Here is a 16891-nt window from a genome sequence, read left to right as displayed (position 1 = left end):
AAATATAAATGAATTAGTGTTATCAGTGAAAACACTAATTAATATTTATATTTATATATAAATTAATCAGAATTATTATCGCGGCCGGCCGCCGCCAATTAATTCGCGGACCTCGCAGTAAAAACGGGTTCACTCTGTGTGGATATTTCAGCTCCTTCCCAGTCATGGACCAGGACAAACTTGGTATCGATGGATTCGTGGTAATCTCAGGAATGAGAAGCTGCCTCTGTTTTTCGTATAGCATGATAACACTGGTGTTAGAGGATTGTTATTGACTTGGTTAGATATTTTAAGCTTATTTAAAATTTCTTTACATTTGATCTTGAAAACGGACAATCTTATAATTTGGCTGATAATGCAGGGATTATAAAATTTAGAGTACATTACATTCACAGAGAGAACCTGGTTTATTTCATGTCATATGTATTTAATATATCAATACATATCAGCAAAGCTTAACATCATGAACCATGACAGACATGCCTGAAGAGCAGATGAAGATGTCATGCCAGGCACTGATGAGAAAATATTACAAGGATCTCACAGCTGAATTTGAGAATGAGATGCTACACCTGACAACAATATATGGTGCCACATTTCCACACATTTGGTCTCCTCTTGAGCTGCTTGATGCCATCTACAGGATGCAATTACAGAGCATTTTTGGAGAAGTTTGTATTGGACTGAGGATATTTTGCACACTACCTGTGACTGTTGCTGGGGGTTAATGGGCTTTTAGCAAACTGAAACTGGTGAAAAATTATTTGAGATCAACAATGTCCCAGGATAGACTCAACAGCCTAGCTCTTCTTTCTATTGAAAGCCAATTAGCCAAAGGATTGGACTTTAAAGATCTCATAAGTGATTTTGCTAACATGAAGACCCGTCAGTGGGCATTTACTGGAAAATAAATTCCAGGATTTTTGTTTGAAAAACATTGTTGGCAAATAAAAATAATTATACGTGAAGTCTGGGCATTTTACTTTTATTATGCTGGCATTTGTATTTGCTCAATATGGTGGTTAAACTAAGATCATATTTATTATCTTGTCTTATAGCATGACAAAAAATGTGTAAGAGATATTAAGTAATTGAGCATGGGGGCCCACCTAGAAGACTTGTACCTAGGGCCCAGAATTTGGTGCTACGCCCCTGAGTGCAGGGGTTCTGCTGTCCTCCAAGCCTCATTTTATTTTCAACCCCTTCGTTTGTGATGAGTTTAAACTTTAAAAGTTTTAACTCTGAGTTGAGGAGTTTAAAGGGAAAAACTCTGAGTGATCCATAGGGATCTTTGGTTAATGTCAACTTAGTTGACTCTGTTTTAAGGTTAACTCTTCTTTAGTTTTTATACTTTTATCAACTTTGTTGTGTTTTTAAAACACCTTCAGTTTAGGTAAAACTTTTAATAAAGTTTTAACCAGGTGTTTTATGTAGTTGATAAGTTGTCTTTTAACTGTTAACCTTATAGTGAAATTTTTGTTTTGCATTATTTTAATAATGCTCGCCATCTGTTTGCACTTGTTTTTAGAACCTTTTATAACAATTAAACCCATTTTAAATCCACTGTTGCAATTCTTATGTTACCCCCTCCTTCACATTTTAACACCTCCTGTCAGGGATGTAATACCCACAAACTGATCAGAATGCAAAAACAGAAGGACAATAAAAAGAAATTAGTCATAAAGAAACTTAAATCTGGTAAATTTGATAAAGCTATTGACAGCATTTTAATAGATCATTTGTTTATAATAAAATATGGGGATTTGTAAGGTTTAGAAAACTGGTTTTCTATTGTTTTTGGATAAGGCAGTATTAAAAATAAACAAATGATGAACATATTTCTAGCTAAGGTCAGTCAGACAGTATTTCAGAACAGCCAACTAGCAATAGCAGTAACACACAAAATCAATTTTAGAAATAAAAACACAAACCAAAACTTTGTACAGTTTTTTTTTTGACCATTATGGCTTCTGTGGGGTGTTTTTACACATTTAAACAATAAAAGTAAAGCGCAACCAATATAAATGTAACCATAACAAAAAATATTGAGTACCTGTGTCTTTCATTGAGTTGTGGAAATCTTGTTTTGCTCAATAGTTGGTTGTATTTCTGGATGTTTTAGATCATTTTGTGCATGCAGGTTGTAGTGTTCCACATGTTTTTTTTAAAAGTTTAGCTCCAAGGTTTTAAAATAATCGATGCTGGTAAAAGAGCTACAGGCTGTAACCACGTGACCTTGCTGTGGGTAATAACATAACTGTGAATTCGTCCAAACTTGTGAATTTAGCGCGCGCACACACACACACACACACATGCACGCACACACACACACAGATTGCATTCTTGCAACTTAGCACTGACATAATGAACAACTGGCATGTGCCGTTCATTTTATTGCATAATATTTGATTTTAATTCCTACTTTAAATATAAAAAACTATGGAATATATTTGTAAATCATTTTTATTTGGTAGGGCCTAAGATTAATTTCTGATGTTAGCCCAGATCTGGACAAGTTGGGGAGTAGAGGGAGGTGGAGAATACAGTCGGCTCTCCCTTGCCCTGCCTCCAACATGCCTCCATCTAAAAGGCTAGGCTATCCAGAGTTACCTCTGTAGTTATGCTGCTAGAGGCTTAGACTGCTGGAGGACATACTGACCACTTTCCACACTAATACATTCTTCCACCACTACTCTCTAATTGCATTATTTCCTGCTATTTCAGCTGTGAACTTTATTTTTTCTCTTAAGTGATTTTTCTCCCCAGAAGAAGCTACAATGATGTTCTGCTGAGCTGTGGTGGCCTCATGGAGGGGGCCATCGTCTAGCACACTGCTGCTAACCACTTAAACATTCTCCCTCCCATGATAATAACATTTTATTATCTTTGATATGGAATGTGCTACTACTAGTTAACCCGTTTAATTATGGATTCACTAGCATACATACGTTTTTCTCTTACTAAATATAATATTTACTAAGAAATCACAATGTAACCATAGAAACACTACTTGGTATATATGCTGTGTGTGTGTGTGTGTGTGTGTGTGTGTGTGTGTGTGTGTGTGTGTGTGTGTGTGTGTGTGTGTGTGTGTGTGTGTGTGTGTGTGTGTGTGTGTGTGTGTGTGCGCGTGTGTGTTCTGTCTTCTTGATCCCCAGTGAGTCGTGGTGGGTGGCTGCTTATACTGAGCCAGGATCCTCTGGAGGTTTCTTCCTGTTAAAAGGGAGTTTTCCTCTCCACTGTCGCTAAATGCTTTCTTAGTATGAGGATTGCTGTAAATGCAATTTGCTGGGTTCCTTATATAGGAAACGTTTTACTGATTGTCTTAATGACCTGACCTGTATTGGAATGTTTACTGTGTGAAGTGCCTTGAGACGACTCTTGTCGTGATTTGGTGCTATATAAATAACTTGAATTGAATTGAATTAAAGGCTACTTGTACATCGTTCAAAAGTTAAAGTCCCATTAGTTATCACACACTGGTGAAAGTACATCTCTGCATTTGATCCATCCCTGTGGAGTGCAGTGAGCTGCAGCAGTGGCTGGACTCAGGAACTATTTGGTTTAACCCCCAATCCAACCCCTTAATGCTGAGTGTCACATGGAGAGACATTGGGTTAGGCTGTGACCTGACCGTATCATGGATTTTCTCATCTGTTATTAGTTTTAGTTACAGTTACAGTATACATCACTCTGATCTAAGCAATACGTCAATGCTTAAGTCTCTCTGCATTCCAGTAGAACTGGATGAGACACAATACTTTTAAACGCAAATACAATTCATTCATTTGTATGGATTTCATGTTGCTCACAAAATCACTTAATGTTAATGATTTGCATGTCACTGGCACTTATTTGCAATATCAGCTAGCTGAAAAAAAACAGGTCCAACAGAGTACGTGAAGGCATGAGAAGTTGTTTTTGAACTGCTATGCATAATTCATGACTCCTTTGGCTTTATTGATACTGGCCATGAAATTACTTCTCTGAGAAAGCCAGTTGGTCTTTTTCTGCAGCCTTTGGTTACTGAAGTGAGACAGTTTTTTTTCCCCTGTGAAACCTGCAAGCTTCTTGTCACAGCACTGTTTACATAATTAGGACAGAAAGTTTCTGTCCTTCTGTTTGTTCTGTGGCATCGGTGATACTGGATCTATATTATAAGATGGTTTCTTAGGGCTCTGGAAATACCAGAATAACATGTACATATTGTCCTTGTAGAAGGGCCAGAGGTTTATGCATTTAAAGACATAATGATGGCATTCATTGTAACTCATGTTCTCTGTCTGAAATATGGTAAATGGCCTGCATTTGATATAGCACCTTCTAGAGTCCTGGAACCCCCCAAGGCACTTTACAACACAGTCAGTTATTCACCCATTCATACACTGGTGATAATGAGCTACAATGTTGCCACAGCTTCCCTGGGGCGCACTGACAGGCTGCCGAGCACTGGTGCTGCTGGTCCCTCTGATCGCCACCAGCAGGCAAGGGGGGTTAAGTATCTTGCCCAAGGACACAATGACAGCAACAGACTAGGCGGGGCTCGAACCTGCAACCTTCCAATTACGGGGCGAGCACTTAACTCCTGTGCCACCATCGCCCCAAAATATTTTAAATAGCCCAAGTTTCTGACCACTCAAAAACATAACAGAGTCCATAATGAATATGAAATATACTTGAAATGAGTCTAACACAGAAATGAAGCAAAGGACTAAAATATAACTGATTAAATATATTTGTTCACATAAATGTGTTAAATTAAAATAGAACATATTCCCTTCTAGATTGTTATTAATCCCCTCTTGCTTTATTTTTATGTTATATTTTAATTTATATTTAATTAATATTTTTAATACTTAAGTTGGCATCATTACTGAAAATAAAATGTTTACAGGCACCAAAATTGTGAGAACTATTCAAAGATCTGCATATTTCTTTCTTTCTTCATTTTTTTAAACCGTTGATCTTTCAACATGTTGTATTTGTCCATGAAACACACAGGGGTCTTTGGTATCCAGATGCATGGAAAAACAATCATTGTCATAATGAATCAGAATGAGGCACAGTCAAATGAACTGAGAATAGTGACTGCTTTATCCCTTTCTTCTATCAGCAGTAAGCAGGCTTCCGCTGTCACTAAACAGTCTCCTTGTGGTTTTCTCCCTGTAAAACTTCACATTTAGTTTCACTGTTCTGTCAGCACCTATCTCATTCACACAGATTACTTTCCACTTTCAGAAGTTAAAGTGAGCGGCCAGATCTCATAATATCGTACATTTCTGCTGAGGATACGTGCTGCTCAGAAAAGTCATTAGAAAACACAAGCCATGTTTTATCTGTAAATGTCAGAGTCTATTCAAAATAATAAATTCTATTTATTTATTTATTTATTTATTTCAAATCCCCATTTATTTCTAATAAAATAGTATTTTCAGCAACAATTGGTAATATGTGTCTCCATGTTGAGGTTGGTATCTCTGACCTGGGGCTTCTAAAGAAAGTGCCCATGTTATAAAGTTTAATACATTATTGTTTTTATCCTTCAAATTTAAGACCCTTTTAATGCTTCTAAAGTAGCTTGGCCATCTGATTAGGGCGCCTCCTGGACACTTCCATGGTGAGGTGTTCTGAGCACGTCCAACCTGGAGGAGACCCAAGGAAAGACCCAGGACACGCTGGAAGGACTGGGCAGGGGGCAGGGAACACTTACAATTCCCCCCGAGGAGTCGGCCCAGGTGGCTGGGGAGAAGGAAGTCTGGACCTCTCTGCTTAGGCTGCTGACCCCGGAACCTGACCCCGGATAAGCAGAAAACGATGGATGGATGGACGGACGAATGGACGGATGGATGGATGGATGACAATAATTTCTGCACCTAACTGTTGTCACTATATAAATCTTTTTAGTTTGTTTTGTTTGTTTAACTACATTTTTGGCCAGATCATGCTTAGGAAAGATGACTTAACAAGGTACAAGCCGGTTCTTCCTTCTGTGATCATCGGAAACGTGCGCTCACTTTGCAACAAGGTTGACGAGCTTTCTGCGTGTGTTCGCTACGACCGTATGTACCAGCAGAGTAGCCTGATGTGCTTCTCGGAATCCTGGCTGTCGGAGAAGATACTGGAGTCCCACGTGAAGATTGATGGATTTACGCTTCGCAGGATGGACAGAGACCTCAGCGTGAAAGCTAAGAAGCAAGGCGGAGGGGTGTGTACATATGTGAATGAACGCTGGTGTCATCCGAACCATGTCACTGTTAAGGAGCGGGTGTGTGACGAGAACATTGAGCTGCTGGTGGTAAGCTGCCGTCCCTACTACCTCCCGAGGGAGATCTCCCACATAATTGTAACTGTTGTTTATATCCCACCGTCGGCCAACGGAAAGCGAGCTATAGAGACAGTTTCTAAAGTGACACATAAGTTACAAAGCTCTTCCCCGGATGCACTGTTCATTATTACAGGGGATTTTAATCACTGTTCTCTCTCCTCTACGCTCCCGTCCTTCAGACAAATGGTTAAATGTCCCACGCGGGGGAAGCAGATCATTGACTTATTTTATACGAACATTAAGGATGGTTTTTATTCCTCAGCCCTACCCCCACTTGGTAACTCTGATCACAATCTTGTGTTACTGAGGCCCAGGTATACACCCGCTGTACAGAAACAGCCGGTTACGTTTAGGGTGATGCGCGTGTGGACGGAGGAGGCGTGTGAAACTCTGAGGGGATGCTTTGAATGTACAGACTGGTCTGTTTTTACTGAAGGATGTGACTGTGATGATGTTGATGACATTGCAGACAAAGTGACTTGCTATGTTAATTTCTGTACTGATTTGGTGCTGCCTTGTAAACAAGTTAAGGCTTTTGCTAATAATAAACCATGGGTGACTAGAGAGGTTAAGGCAGCAATTAACAGGAAGAGGTTTGCTTTTTACAGTGGGGACCCAATGCAAATTAAGGTGGCACAAAAGGAGCTTAAGTCACTGATCCGACGAAGTAAGCAGCAATATAAAGATAAAATGGAAACCTCTATTGATGGTTCTAATTCGAAGTGTCTTTGGGACAGGATGAAAACCATGACTGGCTATGGGGGTAAGACAGGTTTACACAGCACCGGAATGGATGTGAATGTGATGGACCAGTTTTTTGCCAGATTTGATGATCGTGACTTTACTCATGAACACGACAAACTTAAATCGGCACTTGCCACGGATCAGGTTGAGAATGCATGCTCAGAGATTAGCTTTAGTGTTGAGGATGTCCAGCAGCAATTTAGTCAGCTTAAGCCTAACAAGGCAGCAGGCCGTGATGGTGTCCATCCACGCACCCTTAAAGTTTGTGCAGAGCAGCTTGCAGCTGTCTTCCACTACATTTTCATGTTGTCCTTGTCTGCTGCCAAAATACCTGTAATGTGGAAAACCTCTTGTCTTGTGCCGATCCCTAAGAAAACAGGTGTCAGCTGTACGTTGTCCAATCTTAGGCCTATTGCGTTGACATCACATTTAATGAAATGTTTTGAGAGAGTTGTCCTTAAATGCCTAAGAGAACAAGTTGTTTCCTTCCAAGACCCCCTGCAATTTGCATATAGGAAGGGTGTGAGTGTGGATGATGCCCTTCTGTATCTGCTGGACATTTTTATAAACACCTTGAAAAAGCCAGCAGTTCAGTGCGACTTATGTTCTTTGATTTTTCTAGTGCTTTTAATACCATTCAGCCCCATATTTTAGGAAATAAGTTATTGGATTTTAAGCTGCACAATTCCACCACTGCCTGGATTTTAGACTATCTCTTAAACAGGCCTCAGTTTGTGATTGCTGGGGGTAAGTGCTCGGACTTGATTTTTACGAACTCTGGTGCACCACAGGGGACAGTTTTATCTCCTTTTTTATTTACACTGTACACAGCTGACTATAGGCACAGTTTACCATCTTGTCACTTACAGAAGTTCTCTGATGACATTGCCCTACTGGGCCTGATCTCCCGGGGTGACGACCTGGCTTACAGGGAGGAAGTTAACTCCTTTGTTGGATGGTGTGATGCAAATTTTCTACAGCTCAATGTTGGCAAAACACAAGAGCTGGTTATTGATTTTAGAAAGAAAAAACAAACATTCTCTCCAGTGGTCATCAAAGGCCAACCTGTAGAAACTGTGGAGATATATAAATATCTCGGGGTGTACCTCGACGATAAGTTAAACTGGAAAAGGAACAGTGATGCTGTTGTTAAAAAGGCCCAGTCCAGATTGTATTTTCTTAGGAATTTAAGATCCTTTGATATAAGTAGGAGGCTCTTGAATGTGTTTTATCAGGGGATTATGGCCAGTGTGATGTTTTATGCTGTGTTGTGTTGGGGCAGGAGCCTCACTGCTGAGGACAAAAACAGGATCAACAAAATGATCAAGAAATCTGGCTCAGTGGTTGGGCAACGCTTGGACTCATTTGACATGATCATCGACAAAAGGATGAAGAGTAAACTTAAGACAGTTATGTCTCTGGAGGATCACCCACTTCACCACATTTTTAAGGATCTCGGAAGCTCTTTCAGTGGGCGAATGTTAATGCCCCGGTGCCCCACTGAACGTTTTAGGAACTCTTTTATTCCAGCTGCAGTGCGTTTTTACAATGACCATTTCGTATGATTGTATATTTGATATTTTTATATTTTATCAGGACCAGTGAATGTTTTATTGTGTGGATGTGCATGTTGTGTTTACTTGTCCAAGGCAATTCAATTTCCCCCTTGGGGATTAATAAAGACAACCTTGAACCTTGAACCTTAAAGCTACAATGACAAATTTGCAAAACAAGCTAGCTTAAAACTTTTTTTCATGTCTCATAACAATTAAGCTATAAATATAATGTATCTCTCGTATTTGTCTAAAACCGTCAGCCAAAACCATGGCTCAGTTCAACACCAATGATTGAACTATCCAGTACCCACACTTCCTTGGGTCCTCCAATCATTAAGCGCTCGTGCATTTTGCAACAGAACAGGATTATTGCTTTTACCTCTAATCACCGACTACTTCAGGTTTTCCAATGCTCGTTAAAGCAGGTGCAAAGAAACATAACTGCTTGCAGACTTTTTCATCTCATTGTTACATGGGCCTAATTTTATTGGTACACAAATGTAATAATCTAGTGTCTCTAGGTTTAATTACTAAACGTTGCAACCAGTCTGCCACTACTGCCTTGCATCTGTGTGCACTGATAAAAATCTATTTGTCTATATATTCTCTCTTAAAGGACCTGCTGCAAAGAGACCTACCACCTGGTAGCTTTTTTTCAACTATTTAAGTACAATATGGATAAAACGTTGTTCTGATTTGTGACTACTGAGTTCAACAGTATAATAAAAAGTGGATATTTGCTTTACTGTCAACTATTTGTATTGAAACTCATCACAAAGAGAGTCTGATGGTCTTTCACTGAGTATTAGGAATATGATTAGAAAATGTGGTATTTTCAATAGGTAATTAAATTCTGGGTTTATATGGAAGGATTGCCCACAACAAAGACTCAACTCTGATGCAATTTGCTGAAATTTCCCAACAAGGCATGATGACGTTACTGTACTGCTTTAGAGTCTTAGCTTCCTGTTTTCTATAACCACTTCAGGTGGAACAGTTTTCTGCAAATCGGCATTTAACAAGACATTAGCTAAACAACAGCTGTGAAATCAGCAGGTCCATCCAGACATATGTGATGTTTGAAAAAGTTATATCAAGCTGCATGTCAATGAGGTATTAAGAGCAAACACAAGTTCTTGATTTAGATGCAAAACATAATGCCATGCTTGGCTGGCTCCTCCCACGATGGTCCCAGATATTAAGGGTTAATGGTGATCTTGAGGAAATGACATTATATGTCTGCAGACTCCCATCTCTTTACAGATTCACCTCTGCTGCTTTCATCTTTCTCTCCCTCAAACTGAAACATGGATGCGTCTTCCCACACGGCCGTGCCAATTTTACTTTTAGTTTCGGCACTCAAACCCACCCGTGCTAACACTCCCAGACACGAGTGCATGTCGCACATTGCTGTGCTCGTGTTCAGACTCAAATTCATAAAGTGACACTCCTAATCTAAAATCTGGCAAATACTCTTCCGCCATCGGGCAAAGTTTGACTTGTGAATAAAAAACTTTTGTCAGGACCATATTTTTGCTGCTTGAATGCTGAAATTGGCTTCAGAAATGATGGATCTGCTCTCAGAATGTCAGGCAAAGCAATCACGCCTGAGGGGGGTTGACTGCTCTGAGCTGTGCAACAGTGTAGGTGTCATCAAGAATGCTTTTAATAGCTTATGCATGACAGAGGATTTAATACCTACAGTTGTATTGATTTGCATCTATGTAAAATGAGGTTTTATGTTGTAGTCATAAACGGTTCCCAGGTGACCTGTGCACTCCACCTGTCTACCCGCTGCCTGTATGGAAAGGCCTCTGAACAGGTTTAGACACGCACAGAGAATAAATAAGTCAATAACAGCAAAAAATGAGCTGCAGAGATCCGTTCCTTGACAGCAAATGGATGGAAACTGTTTTTAGGTTGGTAAAATAGAACCCATGGTGAGTCAACATCACATCTACTTACACAAATTGCATTACTCATTCATGAAGACCAAGCCTTAGGATATTCAGTTGCAACCACCTTTCTTGCAGTCGTGTCTCATCAGTGTCAAACGCTGTATGTATTCGTAATGGCTTCCTCTCTTTAACCAACTCATTCTTTGACATTTTGAGATGAACTACGAGGCTAAATGGATGCAGGCTCAATTATTTTCTCATAATTCTCAGAATCAATAATTAAATTAAATCATAAAGATAATCATGGCAATGTTCATTGCTGCATTTTGGGAAATTACAGAAAAAATCTCATTTTTACATGCAAACTGGTTAACTATATGGATACACAACAACACAAATACCCTCTGTGAGTATGATAAAAAATGTTTTGAATCTGAAATCATTGACTGAAATATTTATGAATCATAGGTGCTTTCTTTAGAAGCTATGAAGAGTTCTTGGACTCGTTGCAAATTTAAGGGGATTTCTCAGTGGGACTGGAAATCAAAAACAGCAGGAAAAAATACCCAGAAAAATATTTATTTACTTGATTCCAAGAATCTAATTGTTTCAGCATGCCTGTCTAAGCAGCATTGACTGACTCTGAAGATATTATTCTGTAATAATTAATGGTTCAATGCTCAGGGAGAAAACAGCAGGAGAATTCAACTCAACCTTGTCTTATTGACACAGAGCACAGAAAAATCACGGACACTGGAAGGGATCAATATGTTCAGGATCACAAATATACAGATGTATGTCCATTAAGTTGTTTGAAATGTATTTGAAAACTTTGGTATAGAAGAGGAAGAGGAGGAATGAATAGGGTGGCATGAGGCTCACAGGGTGAAAGCTACAATGGTTATGGATAACTGTGCTGATTGTGCTGACCTAACTGAGAACACAGACAAAGGATTTTACCAGCAGACATTAAAAAATCTGCCATGAAGCTGCCCTTTCAATGCGCAACTGTTTTGCTTACTCAAGAAAGTGGTGTCACTCAAAGTGCAGGTGAAGCTAAACCTCAACGCAAACAATGATTTAAGGCGCAATCCGGTGAGACTGACTGAAGCAAACACAGAACTCCAGTGGGTTGCATACATTTCTGGGTTAATCGGCGTTCAGAAGAAACGACATTTCCCCCAACTGCATGATACCACATTAGAGCATTCTGAGTTTGCACTTTAATTAAAATAGCAAACACTGAAACATGTTGGGGAAGTCAGAAGCGCTTGTATGAGTCTTTAAGCTAATTAAACAGAAAATCCAATACCTGCTTTGGGTAATGTCACAAAAAATGTTGTCCTGCTTATTGAAGTAGGGCTAATTTTCCACAAAACCATTGTTTTATGCTTTCCTCTGATGGACTGCCAGCATGTTGTCACGTTGCAGTTCAACAGCCTCGTCACTAATCAAACCATTCCCTCAAAGGCCCAATGTTTACCTTAAGAAAATAATTATAGTCACAATTAAACACTAAACCTTTTCAACTAACACAAAACCACAATCAGAGTATTGCTCAACATGGAGGCATCCACAAAACGCTCAAATAATGTAGAAAAAAATAAATAAATCACTAGATTAAATAGTTTCACCTTATCAAGAATAAAATGTGTTATACTACATAGTTCCACCTTGTGTTGTGAGGGAGATTTGCAACACTGATTAGTTAAACCAACCACAGTAACACTGACCATTTCAAATTAACTTTAAGTGAGAAAATCAAGAATAGGAAGGATATTTTGGTTTAGGAAAAAAAGAAAAAATAATTCCAAAACCACAGGAAAAACAAAATGGTTGAAACAAGTAACCTTTGAGTCCAGGCCTTTATCCAGTGTTCCACAGTAACTAAGTAAGTCAGCTAAGAGGCTGTAAATGTTCACTGCTTACCACAATCAGGGGCAATCATACCCTCAGCCATGATCTATTCCTCACTCTTGTCTTTTGTGGTTTTTCCCCCCACTTTCAGTCTTTTTTTTCTGCAAGAAAAAACAAGAGGAACAGATAATGAAAAAAGCTACATATGTTTATAACAAGAAAAATATCAATACTTCATTAAACACTGAATCAATGCAAACATACATTAAAAGTGATCATTTGCCAGAAAGAATTCTAAATAGAGGCACACCATTCATTTCCATCTGCTGGGGTCTCTAGTGTGAGTGAAGGCTTTGCTTTGACTAGTTTTCCATTTATGTTTAAGTTTATTTATTTGGCAGAGACTTTTATCCAAAGTGACGTACACTTTTTTTTTTTTTACCTATAGGGCATGTTATGATCTGCAGAGGAAACCAGAGGACCCAGAGAAAACCCACACATGCATAGGGAAAACAACTCCACGCAGAAAGGTGGCAGCCGAGTTTCGTCCCCCACCCCACCCACAGGTATGCTGCCACATCTGTGTTGAGCTTGCATTTTCTGGTTTTAGTTTTTGTTGTTTACCAGTTTCTTTGGGGTGTTTTGGTTAAATAAATTATATTTTAGTAACTTTTACATGGCGTGACTCTCCTTTATGTCATGGCCCAATGAGCTGGGACATAACAAAGATGAGCCTGAACTTGTTCTGCCAGGTTGTGGAATTGCTAATGCTAATGGTTAGCACTCTGCGCTCTCCTGGCCACTAAACCAACAGCCTTCCATGATTGTAAGCTAAGGTAGCTGAGTTCAATAAATGTGATTCTTTTTACTGAATTCAGTATGAATTAGTCACTCACCCAAATGAATTTAGGTCTTTGATTCATTTGAGTCATGGAGTCAGTTGCCCAGAGCGCAAATTAAAATCTACATTATCACTCAAACGTAATTTTCTCCTTTTTCCATGTAAATGCTACAACTCAGATCAGTGATTCAGAAAAGAAAAGGATCCATTTTATACATGGAAAGTTATTTTAAAAAAATAGTGGTGGAACAGAGTTCATATATTTTATTTAATCTGCTTATTAGGACAACTGAAACAGACAGGAAATGCATTTTTTTTAAAGATACGTGAAAGGCAAAGATGGAAGTCACAAAACAAAAGGAGCATAAAAAATTTTCAAACACATATTTAGAAAAACTAGACAATATATTTGTTTTGCACGGTTAGCTCTAATTAACTTTATTGAACACTTAAAGGATTTTAATTTGTTCAAAAAAATTTGAAACTGAGTTTCTGCAGCAGAGAGCCAGGAGGGAGGGGTGAATGAGTCATGTAGAATCGCGAGCTTCCACTGGTGACTCCTACGAGCTTATACCCGGGTGGGAGCAATGAGTGATTCCTACCGCAAGTTGTGCGAGTCATGACTCATGAGCTGACAACTGGGTCAGTGAGTCATGTACTACCACGATCTTCCACTGGGGAACTCCAAAGAGCTAGAATCATTGGCATTTAAAATATGGACATAGCCCGCCCATTGTTCCATGGGGGGAATGTTGAAGCCAAAAATGGGAGGTTCCCACAACTGATTTTTTGACAGTGTCACACGTCTTGTTGTGTCCAAACAATCCAAAAATGGGGAAAGAGTTGGAGCTGAGGGTGGGGCTGTTATGCTTGGAATAGGGTTGAGCAAATGAACCAGTGTACAGGTAGCTACTAGCTAACCCAAGAAGCTAAGAAGAGCTCTGGGGTAGCACACCTACCCGAAGCTAACAGAGTTTTTCCAGGCATATTTTAGAAAGAAAAACGCAATAGAGTGACTCCAAAATGAAGGCACCTCTGGCCTGCTTGGTAACAAAATCATAACTAGGTAAGCATGACTGAGGATATCCGGCTTTGCTGGACCATCACTGTCAAAGATCTGCCAAATATTCCACAAAAATTAACAATCAATGATGAACAAGAGTCTGCTTCCAGATCTGCAGAAAGCGAAAAACAAATGAACAAACAAAAAAGGCACAACAATACAAAAAGAGGAAGCTATCACTGCATCAACCTGATGAGGAAATAAAAGATTAACATTGTTTTACTGAACATCAAACGATAATAAATCCCACTGCATTTAGTGCCAACCACAGCCTTAAGGCATGTGTTGAAAAAGTCCAAGTCCATACTTTTGAGAGCACCATGTGAGCACCTGTGTGCGTTGACCCGCTAGTATATGTAAGGTTTCTCTGTAAGTGCATCCAATAGTGAGTGTCACAGAGCTGCCCCTCAAAGATGTGTAGGAGATGGAGGGAGCTCCAAGTCCCAGAGATCCAGGAGCTGTCCCAGAACACAGGGACCCCAGGGAGACTGTAACCAGAAAAACCCCAGCCCCCCATCGAGAGGCGCAGAGGATTGCTCCCCGGGGCCACAACCAGCAACCGGCAGAGTCCCAGGAGATATCAGCGGCAAGCCCACAGGTTCGCCCGCAGCCTCCCAACCCTAAGCCAGTGGAGCCCAGAACCCAGCGACCCGGGACCCAGGGGCAACCAGCCCCACCGGGGACCCAACAGAGCCTAGAGATCCAGATCCCACCAGGCAGCCACCGGGATTGATCTGGCAGATGCCAAAAATCTTAAACCCACTGACCCGGGAGCCGTGAACACTCAAGCAGAGCAAGGCACCGCACTCAGCACCAAATGTGGCAGGGGGAGGGTAGGCGAAGATGTGTAGTAACACAAGAAGTCCCAGGAGAGGGGAGGAGTGAAAAGCCCCACCTGACATATACAGTCATACACAGACACAGTCACACACTCCCTCCCTCATGCTCACACATACACATACAACCAAAGACTTAGAAAAATGAGCACTAGACACCCACTCACGCTCCCCATACACACCCTATTTACTCTGGTCCCGGTACTGCTGCACAAAGGGTACAACCATCACCGGTTCCCAGAGTTAGCCCCATTATGCTTGGGTGACGATGAGCAGGCTCCCCCGCTCAACGCCGAGCAAAGCAACCCACCAACCCAAATCCCAACCAAATGGCCAGCTTCCCCTCTTAGCCTCCTGCCCCAGGAAGCCAAGCGACAACAGAGGTGTGCTAAGACCCCTAGTCTCCCCCCACCTGCTACAATATTGTGTTAGTGCGTGTTGATGAGGTGTATTCCATGGCTGTGGTGAGCGGGCAGTGCAGGCATCGTCTGGCCTATGCCAGCTGATGCCAGCACACCACCCCACTTCACCTCACAGCCCTCTGTGTCTAAGTGCAGTTTAAAATTGGAAGTGGCCACCGGCACTCGGGATGAGGCTGAAAAATCCCCCTGCCAAATGCCGTTGAATGTGCTCACTCCCAAGGCACTAAGCGTGTGTTTGCGTGGAATGTCGTTGGTGGAAGTGTTTAGTGTGCAAATAAAACTGGGGGCAGGCTGCCACAGGAATGCAGAAATGACTAACATGTTTGACCAAGCAGTTAAAATGACACAGCATTTCCTCCATTCAACCAGCAAAATAAAGTACAGAAATATAATTTTACTTATTGATAAAAAAGAAGCAGAAACTGCTTGGATGATCTGTTAGTGCAGTCAATAACCACAGCTTGCCATCTTTGTCCAAACAATTCCATGACTAACATCCAAACACAAACCCACAGAGGTAACAGCTAAAGTTCAGACTGTCAAAATGGCCGAACATATATTAGAGTGAGGCCCAGGCTGAGGCCTTTACCTGGAGCTAGCTCTGAAGTCACATGACTCTGATGCCGATTGATTATTCAGAATTTTAAGAATTTAATTACACTTAAGAATTTAATTACACTTAAGAAGAAGAAGAAGAAGAAGAAGAAGAAGAAGAAGAAAAAATATTTTCTATAGCGCCTCTCGAGATAAAAATCACGAGGCGCTTCACAAAAACAAAAAATTTAAAAATATAAAAAATTATTTAGAAAATGATTACAAATATATTTAAATGAGCAAAAAATTGACAATTAAGATTAAGAATGTAAAGAAAGAGAGAGAGAGTGAGTGGTTAGGAAAGAGGGAAATAAGTGGATCCTGAGGAAGGTGGAATAAGTAGGGAGAGCAGAATAAGGAGAGGGTGATGAAGGTCACACTAAAGCCAGCTTGAACAGGTGAGTTTTCAGCTGCTTTTCAAAGGAGACCACTGAGCCCACTCATCTCAGGCTCAGGGGGAGAGAGATCCAGAGTCTGGGGACCACAGCAGCAAATGATCTGTCACCTTTGGTCTTTAGCCTGGTGCGCTGCACAACCAGTAGGCTTTGATCACTGGACCTCAGGGACCTGCTGGGGGTGTAGGGACTAAGAGGATCACCAATGTAAGATGGTGCTTGTCCATGTATGGCCCTATAGACCAGAACCAGGATCTTGAAATGAACCCTTAAGTTGACTGGCAACCAATGAAGCTGGAGGAGAAGTGGGGTGATGTGGGTGTGTTTGGAGGACTTGGTCAGAAGCCGAGCAAAGGCATT

General features: G+C 40.6%; 2 protein-coding genes across 6 annotated transcripts in view; both read right to left on the bottom strand.

Moving 5' to 3' along the window:
* LOC139069653 (uncharacterized) overlaps window positions 1-16891 on the bottom strand; it is an 816187-nt gene that overhangs the window by 176844 nt on the left and 622452 nt on the right. The window lies entirely within an intron of this gene.
* Window positions 1-16891, bottom strand: part of lingo2 (leucine rich repeat and Ig domain containing 2) — a 327190-nt gene that overhangs the window by 99179 nt on the left and 211120 nt on the right. For all 5 annotated transcript variants that reach the window (XM_070550375.1, XM_070550376.1, XM_070550372.1 and 2 more), the window contains one exon: window positions 12453-12541. The gene's annotated coding sequence lies outside the window, so the exon portion shown is untranslated. The remainder of the gene's footprint in view (window positions 1-12452; window positions 12542-16891) is intronic.

This window comes from Nothobranchius furzeri, chromosome 1 (genome assembly GCF_043380555.1).
Source record: "Nothobranchius furzeri strain GRZ-AD chromosome 1, NfurGRZ-RIMD1, whole genome shotgun sequence".
Classification (NCBI taxonomy): domain Eukaryota; kingdom Metazoa; phylum Chordata; class Actinopteri; order Cyprinodontiformes; family Nothobranchiidae; genus Nothobranchius; species Nothobranchius furzeri.
Note: the sequence above shows the minus strand (reverse complement) of the source record. Positions and strands in the feature narration are given on the sequence as shown.